The sequence below is a fragment of the Chiloscyllium plagiosum genome, unplaced genomic scaffold, assembly GCF_037043375.1.
Source record: "Chiloscyllium plagiosum isolate Xiang-an unplaced genomic scaffold, Cpla_swu_hap1 HiC_scaffold_22, whole genome shotgun sequence".
Lineage (NCBI taxonomy): Eukaryota > Metazoa > Chordata > Chondrichthyes > Orectolobiformes > Hemiscylliidae > Chiloscyllium > Chiloscyllium plagiosum.
This window is the reverse complement of record NW_028270160.1, coordinates 8,291,932-8,301,918: the sequence shown is the minus strand read 5'-3', so window position 1 is coordinate 8,301,918 and position 9,987 is coordinate 8,291,932.

Here is a 9,987-nt window from a genome sequence, read left to right as displayed (position 1 = left end):
GGAGTGTCGGTGTGGATTGGTTGGGCCGAAGGGTATCTTAAAAAAAATCTCAGTTTTAAATTAGTGCCCCTTTATTTTGAGACAATGTGCGTGGCTCCTAGACTCTCCCATGAGGGGAAATATTCTCTCAACATTTACCTTCACTCATAAATGATTGTAGTCTATCTGTAATACTGCTATTGAAAGCTTCTTTGTGCACAAATAACTATGCAACAATTTGAAGTAATAAGTGGAAGTAGTACATTATTGTGAGAATTTAACACTGAAAGACATTGATTTGTCAGATAGTTTAAAAGAAAGGCTGTGGAATGTTTTGGGAATTCTTTTAGTTGAGACTGATCAAAACAAAATGTTGCCTCAGTATTTAGGGAACAGAAAGATTACCAATGGTGAGGCTTCCTGTACAGAGATGGAAGTGTAGAATTCTACAGTTTTAGATTTTGCAAGGAAATCGCAAGCGGTAATAGAAAATCAAATACAACTCTAGGAATAGTGGCTACACCCCAACTTTCAGCACTACAACATCAAATGCTTATTTAAGCAGAGCCTCGTGGGTCTACCTCGAGGATTGGAAATGTATAAAGCTGATGCCACACGTAAATCTATTCCCCAGAGTTATTCTCCAAGTAGGAACCTTAATTGGGTGGCACGGTGGCACAGTGGTTAGCACTGCTATCTCACAGTGCCAGAGACCCGGGTTCAATTCCCGCCTCAGGCGACTGACTGTGTGGAGTTTGCACATTCTCCCTGTGTCTGCGTGGGTTTCCTCCGCGTGCTCCGGTTTCCTCCCACAGTCCAAAAATGTGCAGGTTAGGTGGATTGGCCATGCTAAATTGCCTGTAGTGTTAGGTGTAGGGGAATGGGTCTGGGTGGGTGCGCTTCGGCAGGTCGGTGTGGTTGGGCCTGTTGATTAAAGGGCCTGTTTCCACACTGTAAGTAATCTAATCTAATTCAGCAACTGTTTGATAGACAGGTGCCACTAGTGACAGTCTGGAGGACACTATCAGGAAAATACAGTTGGCCCATGGACATCGGATAATGGTCCACTTTCATTTTCTATTCTTTCCAAGACTGAAATAGCAAACGAAGGGACTCTTGTGATGCAGTGTAGTGTCCCTACCTCTGGGTCAGAAAGTTCAAATTCCTTCTCTCCCAGAGCTGTCTCATAACATGTCAAAACAGGTTGATTAAAATGACGAAAGCAATCAGCTAATTACTTTAATTTCAAGATATTTTGTCTTAAAGTAAGCATTAGATTCAGTGATATTGGAAAAAGGAACACTTTTACATAATGTTATTTGATGTTTTGAAAATAGCATAATGTTTTGCAGTGAATAATAAATAATGAAATCACATTTTAAGGCACAGTATAACCAACACTGAGATAAATAACTAGTTAATGTGATTTGGTGACATTAATTAAAGGACAAATGTCTTGTCAGAACGCTTGGAAAATTCCCTTACTCTCCATCAAACAGTTTTACACAACATTTTATCTCCATCTGATTGGGCAGACAGGACATCAGTTTAATGTCTTATTTAGCAGTACCTGCAACCATGCCTTGATACTGTAATGAAGTGTCAATCAGACTGTTATTGTTGTGGCTGCACTGTGGCCTGAGGGAGCTGTCGTAGGAAAATTAGATTTCCATTTGGATCACAGAAATAAGATTCTCGGAGTCAACCTATGGCAGCTAAATTAGTCGCTGCAAAAGATCTCACCTTTGCAGAAACATACTTCCTGGGTGATGCCAACAGTGAGGGTTCAATTCCCACGTTGGTTGAGGTCACCGTGAAGGTCCCATGTTCTTAACCTCTCTCCTTGCCTGGGGTGTGGAGACCCTCAGGTTAAACTCACCACCAGTGCCCCTTATCCCTCTCTCTTTATCTATCTGTATCTGATGAGAGAGCAGCCATCGCGTCCTCTGGGACTATGGTGGCTTTAACTCCGAGGTAGCTGTTGCAGACAGATTTTACTCATGTTTTCCTGCTTGTATTACAAAACCTATAATGAGCAAAATAGCAGCACAGGTTGGAAGAGACACATTTGTCACTGTATTCAACAAACCAGTGGCTCCACATGGACTTGCTGACTTTAGAAAGCAGTCAGTTAAACACAGTCAGCATGTGGTTTAGGGATTAAACTGGTGAAACATACTCATTTGACAGTCAAAAATAAATGAACAGTACAATCAACAGGTACTAAACTTGCAGTCGTTACAGTATTATGTTTGGTTCCGAACACCTTATTTAAGGAAGGATGTTAAAGCCCTGGAGACAGTGCAAAGTAGATTTACCAGAATGAAACCAGGAATAAGAGATCTCAGATACAAGGAAAGATTAGAGAAACTGGGCTCATTCTCCTTGGAGCACAGATAATGAAAAGGTTCACCTTATTGAGGTGTTCAAAATCATGAACAATTTTGACAGAGTAAAGGAGGATATTCTGTTTCCACTGGCTGGTATGTTAGTAACTAGGGGTCACAACTTCAAGATTGTGAGCAAGGAAGCTAGGAGTGAGATGAGGAGAAACTTCTTTACTCAGACAATTGTTAGGATTTGGAATGTGCTGCCTGGGAGAGTGGGAGCGGCAGAATCCATAGGAGGTTTCAAAAGAGAGCTAGATTTTTATTTGAAAGGAATGTATTGAAAAGGTTGTGGAGATAGGCCGGAGAGTGGGACTAGCTGGGTAGTCTACTAAATGCCTCAATTGAACCTGCCTCTGCCACATTTCCGGGCACTGCACTCCTGACCCCAACTACGTCTGGTGTGAAAAAGTTTATCTTCACTTCACTCTTGCTTCTTTTGCAAATCATTTTAAATCTATGATGTTAAACCTAAATGATGTGTACATTCAGAAATGTAAATGTGTCAGGAATGTATAATGGTATAAATTAAATGGGACAGAGGTCTGGGGTCACTGGACGTCAGGGGTCCTCGAACGCAAGAAGCTGAGAACCATGGATCAAAATTCCATCAACAAATAAAACAAACTGGTCTCATACACAGCAACTTTGTTTCTGCATCTGCTAAACATACATCAGCTAGCAGGGATTCGTTCCTTCAAATAACCTTGGCTTTAATGGCATTACTAAAGGAAAGAGGTCAATAATATATTGGCATCATGGGTAAAAATACTCATTTTGGCCATAGCTGTTTTTCAGTTGGGTCCATGTATATTCCTCCCTCAACAAACACTGTCAAAAACAAACTTACCTGCCTCTGTGTGGGATCATGCTGTGTACAACTTGGCTGTCATGACTGGATGGCAAATAATCAGTTGACTGCATGGCTGATTTTTTCAATGCAATATGATACCAACGGTGTGGGTTCAATTCCTGCACTAACTGTGGTTATCATCTCTGTCTCAACCTCTCATCTTGCCTGAGGCATGGTAACCCTCAGGTTAAACCACCACCAGTCATCACTCTCTCAAATGAAAGAATGGCCCTCTGGGACTACAGCGTTTATTTAATGACAGTGGGAACTCCTTTTTAAAAGTGCTACTTTATGCCTAAGCATCCCTCTTTGAGATCACAAGTACATTTCGTAAGGTCAATGAGAAATTAGAAACTCTTCTGGAATTTATTTTTATGGTTGGCTAACCTTAGGGTTTAAAGTGTAACAGCCCAAAACTAAATCAATAGGTATCACTCATTTTAAAACTATTTATCCCAATGTGTTTAAACAAACTGGGTTGTGGTGCTATTGGAACTGATCTGGATTCTCACTTTTGTAAGTGGTTTTCCAGCTCATCACTGACCAACACTTGGATCTGTGGACAAAACACAGAAATAAAGAACAATCCTAGTTGAAGGTAAGAAACAGATCCACAGTCACAAAAGGAAATCTTGTATCCTTCAGGTTCTGTGGCTTTCATAATGTAGGCAAATACAACTGTTCGTTTGCACAAGGTGAGGTCCCACAGTCAACACGGTAAGAAACCTGGTGAAGGTGAAGCTGTGAGGGCTGTGCCAAGATTCATTCACATCACAGAATCTGGTTCTGGGCTGGTTACCAGTTTGGGGGAGGGGGGAGCGGTTGTGGAATCACCAGATGAAAAGGTTCCTTATTGTACAGATCCTTCCAAGAAAATCTTTGGTTTTCTTTTCTACTTTTTGGAGATTAGCCAGCACAGGGCTGTAGCCAGTAACCATGAGTCTGTGGCCTGGAACTGTGGTTTGAGTTTCCACCCTCAAAGTTGGGCACAGGGCCAGCCTGGGAGAGCTTGATAATAAGCCCGTGTTTGGACAGATAGGTGAGGTTCCAGTCAGTGCAAAAGTTGCAAAAGCAGAAAAGGGCAGAAAGAAAACTAACTCCCCCCGCAGTGATGGGTGATCTGAAGAGACCAAAACAGAAAAACATAAAAATAGAGTTTAGGGAATGTGGCTTTTCGTTTGCATTTTGAACAAAGACATCAGCAGCTATTCACTTTTCCTTTCACAAAGGAATTCCCCAAATGTTGTCGTTATCAATCAGGCAAAAAAAATCTAATGAACAGGCAGGAGATTGAGCACCACTCCTTGCAATTGCCTAACAGACCTCGAGTCCCTCTTGATTACCACAGGATCGTACACAAACAATATAGAAACTAACACTACATTGCTCCACTGTCTTCATAAAAACTGATACTGTTAATTGAAAGAAGCTTCACACTTTCCACAAGAAAGTGAATAATACAAAACAAAAAACTCTGGTTGCTGGAGTTCTGAAACAAAAGCAGGAATTGCAGGAGTAACTCAGCAGGTCTGGAAGCATCTGTGCGAAGAAACAGAGTTAGCATTTCGAGTCCAATGATCCTTCATCATCCTCTTTCTCTGCACTGCCAGACCTGCTGAGTTTTGCCAGCAATTTCTGTTTTGTTGACACAAGAAAGTGAGTAGGAACATGATCCCATTCATTAGGATAATGTACGGCATAGTTTCTTCAAATTAAAGGTTATTTACTTTGGATTGAAGTCAAGTACATAGGAAGACGCGCATTGATATAGTGGCTCTCATGACCACAGAATGCCCCAAAGTGTCTTAAGACGATAAAGTACACTTGAAAGGTCGAGACTGTTGCAATGTTGGTGGAAACATTTATAAATACAGAAAAACAATGCATCAATATTCAAGAATCAATTTATAAGGTATCAGTTATATTATTGGGCTAGTGTTCCTGTACTAGTGGTCCAAAAACACAATTTTAATTCTCACCAAAGCATCTAGGAAACATACAGTTATTAGTAATGGTGACTATAAGCCCACAGATTATCATTAAAAAAGTCTGGTAAATGAACATCTTTTAAGGAAAATAATCTGCTGTTCTTACTAGTAAAGCCCAAATGTGACTAATAGCAAGATGGTTAACTCTTACCATCCCTCTGGAGTGGACTAACAAACTGCTCAGTGTTATAGGAATGGGTGGTAAATGCTGGCCCTCTCAGTAATCTTCAATTCTTGCTAATGTATATAAAAAAGGTGAACAGTGGACCATATTTCAGTCTGTACATTTCAATTCCTCCCCCCTATCCTTCTAAGAGCACTAAGTACAGACACACTCACACTCTACAAAATCTTATAGCTTCCTCTTGATGCTATCATACATCTGGGTTTAAACATCCTCCGGGTAATTAATCACTTCAAGGTAGCATCTAAACATTTCTGGTCTAGAACTATCACCAACTCCCTACTCTAAGATAATCTGGTGTTATTATCTCCCTCAGACACATATGTCACTAGTTCAAAATCCAAAGGATCATAAAAATATATATAAATCACACAGTCTACATTACACAGTGAATTCAATATCTATATTCAGTTTACTAGACTGTGCTATGGGTTTGACAGCATTGCAATACGGATACTCTTCCTAATATATTTTGTTATATGAAGTGCTTTAGGACGTGTTGAGGAATCTGTATAATTTAGTTTCTTTCCATTGTTTGGCCTTACTCAACTGCCTGGCAATGATGATAATTTAATTATCCCAGCAGGACAGATGTTTCTTTTTCAAAACCAAATGATGTTTCAGATGGTGTATCAACATCATATCAACTCTCCAGGATGCAATTCCATTTCAGAGTATGGATATACAGTCCTCCGTTCTCCCAATCTTTATTCTCATTTTTTTTTATACAACCAAAAGCAAATTAGATGGCTGCAGAATATATTGTGGATATTCAAGGTGATATTGAGGGGGGAGCAAAAAGATATTTTCATAGGGTCATAGAGATGTACAGCAAGGAAACAGACCCTTTGGTCCAACTCATCCACGCCGACCAGATATCCTAAACTAATCTAGTCCCATTTCTAGTCAGGCACCCGGCCCATATCACTCCAAACCCTTCCTATTCATATACCCATCCAGATGCCTTTTAAATGTTGCAATTATATCAGCTTCCACCACTTCCTCCAGCAGCTCATTCCATACACGCACCACCCTCTGTGTGAAAATGGTGTCCCTTGGGTCCCTTTTATATCTTTCCCCTCTCACCCTAAACCTATGCCCTCTCGGTCAAGGACTCCCCTAACCCAGGGAAAATACCTTGTCTATTTATCCTATCCGTGCCCCTCATGATTTTATAAACCTCTATAAGATCACCCCTCAGCCTCTGATGCTCCAGGGAAAACAGCCCCAGCCCGTTCAGCCTCTCCCTATAGCTCAAATCCTCCAACCCTGGCAACATCCTTGTAAATCTTTTCTGAACCCTTTCAAGTTTCACAACATCCTTCTGATAGGAAGGAGACCAGAATTGCATGCAATATTCCAGTTTTATCCTGGATAAGTGGCCTGTGTCCTCCTTGGGAGAATCAGTGAGTTATGGTATGATTGCAAACAAATAAAAAGGGCTATTGTTTCCAGCCCATGTGTGAGATTTTACTCATTCAAAACCCGTCCACTTACACAGTGTTAAAATCAGGCTCATTAACCTCTGTCCCACACCAAGGGTTCATCGCCAGTGTTTTTTACCCAACTTTAAAATCATACTTTTCTGCAGCTCTTAGCCAGTGTAAGAGAGACCCTCGTTTAGGAGAAACCAACTTGGAGAAACCCCTTGTATGAAGGGACACAGTTCTTTGAGGAAACCCGTTATCAAGAGGGAGCACGAGAAAGGAACCAGTGAATGGAATGATTTGGAGGAGCCGCTGTTGGACTGGGATGGTCAAAGTTAAAAATCACACACCATGTTATAGTCCAACAGATTTATTTGGAAGCACTAGCTTTCGGAGTGCTGCTCTTTCATCAGGTGGTTGTGGAGTGTGAATTCAGGTCAAGAAATGTTTCCACCTCTTGGAAACACCTGCTCAATGCGTGCTTGGAGATGTGGCTCTGAGATCAGGTTTATCAGCAACACAAGGACCCACAGAACCCAGGGGTAATGACACAGAATTTCCTCAGAGAACAATCTTATTTATCAACAATTAACTGCTGATGATGATTTATTAAGACATAGCACTGAATATTAAGAGGGGGTCTTGGCAGAGTGCTGCTCAGCCCCTCCTGTCCATCCTCGAGTAAAAAGCTGCACTGAGATCGAACAATGAAGAACATTAATGCAGGCAGCACTAACAGGCTGAAAATAGGAACTCTGCCCCTCACATGGAAACGCCATCCCATTCTCCTAATTCCTTCGACTCCGCCACATCTGCTCCCAGGAGGACCAGTTCCAAAAACGCACATCCCAGATGGCCTCCTTCTTCAAGGACCGCAATTTCCCCCCCGACGTGGTCAACGATGCCCTCCACCGCATCTCTTCCACTTCCCGATCCTCCGCCCTTGAACCCCACCCCTCCAACCGCCACCAGGACAGAACCCCACTGGTCCTCACCTACCACCCCACTAACCTCCATGTACAGCGCATCATCCGCCGCCATTTCCGCCACTTCCAAACGGACCCCACCACCAAGGATATATTTCCCTCCCCTCCCCTATCAGCATTCCGTAAAGACCACTCCCTCCGTGACTCCCTCGTCAGATCCACACCCCCCACCAACCCAACCTCCACTCCCGGCACCTTCCCCTGCAACCGCAGGAGGTGCAAGACTTGCGCCCACACCTCCCCCCTCACCTCCCTCCTAGGCCCCAAAGGAAACTTCCATATCCGCCACAGATTCACCTGTACCTCCACACATATCATCTATTGCATCCTTTGCACCTGATGTGGCCTCCTCTATATTGGGGAGACGGGCCGCCTACTTGCGGAGCGTTTCAGGGAACACCTCTGGGACACCCGGACCAACCAACCCAACCACCCTGTAGCTCAACATTTCAATTCCCCCTCCCACTCCACCAAGGATATGCAGGTCTTTGGACTCCTCCATCGTCAGACCACAGCGAAACGACGGTTGGAGGAAGAACGCCTCATCTTCCGGCTAGGAACCCTCCAACCACAAGGGATGAACTCGGATTTCACCAGTTTCCTCATTTCCCCTCCCCCCAGCCTGTCTCAGTCAAATCCATCAAATTCAGCACCGCCTTCCTAACCTGCAATCTTCTTCCCGACCTCTCCGCCCCCACCCCAGTCTGACCTATCACCCTCACCTTGACCTCTTTCCACCTATCACATTGCCGACGCCCCTCCCCCAAGTCCCTCCTCCCTATCTTTTATCTTAGCCTGCTGGACCAACTTTCCTCATTCCTGAAGAAGGGCTAATGCCCGAAACGTCGATTCTCCTGTTCCCTAGATGCTGCCTGACCTGCTGCGCTTTTCCAGCAACACATTTCCATCCCTCACATGGAAAGGCATACCACTCTCTGGAACTGCCAACAGTGCCAAACCTCCCCAGTGGACACTGCCAGTACTGCAGGTAGGCCCAGGGGCATGGATCCCAAAAGGTGGTAATTCGGAGGTGGGGCAAGGACAGATATGCTCGCTTTGAGGAATGGGTGAGGAGGATGGGATTTGATGTATGGGCAGGTACAAAGGGACTTGTGGAGTGGGGTGATTGTTTTGGAGGTTGTGCACCCAACGGCCAAGGGCAAACTTCCCCCCACCCACCCATTCCCAACTTTGTAAAGAAAGAGTTGCCTGTTGCTGACTAGCTGCCCTCATACTCACTGTTTTATGGCCTGGGCAGGTTTAATATCATATGGAATAGTGCAGCAGGGTCACAGGGCCAAATGGCCTATTCATGTTCCTATTTTCGATATTCAATGATTACCTTAGCTTGCATGTCCATTGTCTGGCATCAATCAAAGACAGATCGACTCAATCATTTATTCACTGTCTATACTGCGGGGGGCGCGAGCTTGTGGTGGGAGGAAGGAGCGCACCCAACCTCTTTTACATTAGCCCCATCGGAAAATACACACAGCGGAGCATCTAAGATCAACCACCTGGGAGGTAATGAATTCCAGACTTCCACCATCCTCTGGGTTCAAACATTTGTACTGAATTTCTCACATAGCCCTCTTCCTATTAATTCTATACGCTCTGGTTAATAACCCCTCTACTAATGAAAAACACACATTCCTATCCTCCCTATCTATGCCCCTCATTAATCTTATACATCTCCATCAGGTCCCCTCCCCAACCTTTGCACTCCAATTCCAGTCTATCCAGTCTTTTCCCATCGCTCAAACCTTCCAGCCCAGGCAACATCCTTATAAATCGCCTCTGCACCCTCCATACAGCAATTGAAAAGAACTCAAGATATCACTGAATGTAAAATGTGAATATTAGTAACACCAGGAAATGTTTTGATGGAGAGTAACAGAGCTTTTGCCTGGAACATCGATTCTCCTGCTCCTTGGTTGCTGCCTGACCTGCTGTGCTTTTCCAGCACCACTCTAATCTTGGCAGACCGAGATTCAAAGCATTTATATGGCAACATTTGTGAACGTGGGATGTCTTAAAGCTGTTTACAGCTGATGGGTTCTTTTGAGATGTAGCTACAGCTGCATTACAGGAAACACAACAGCCACTTAGTGCACAGCAAGCTGCCTTCAAAAGTAAAATGACTGGATGATCTGCTGTGTGTGATTTTGGTTAATGGAAGCCAT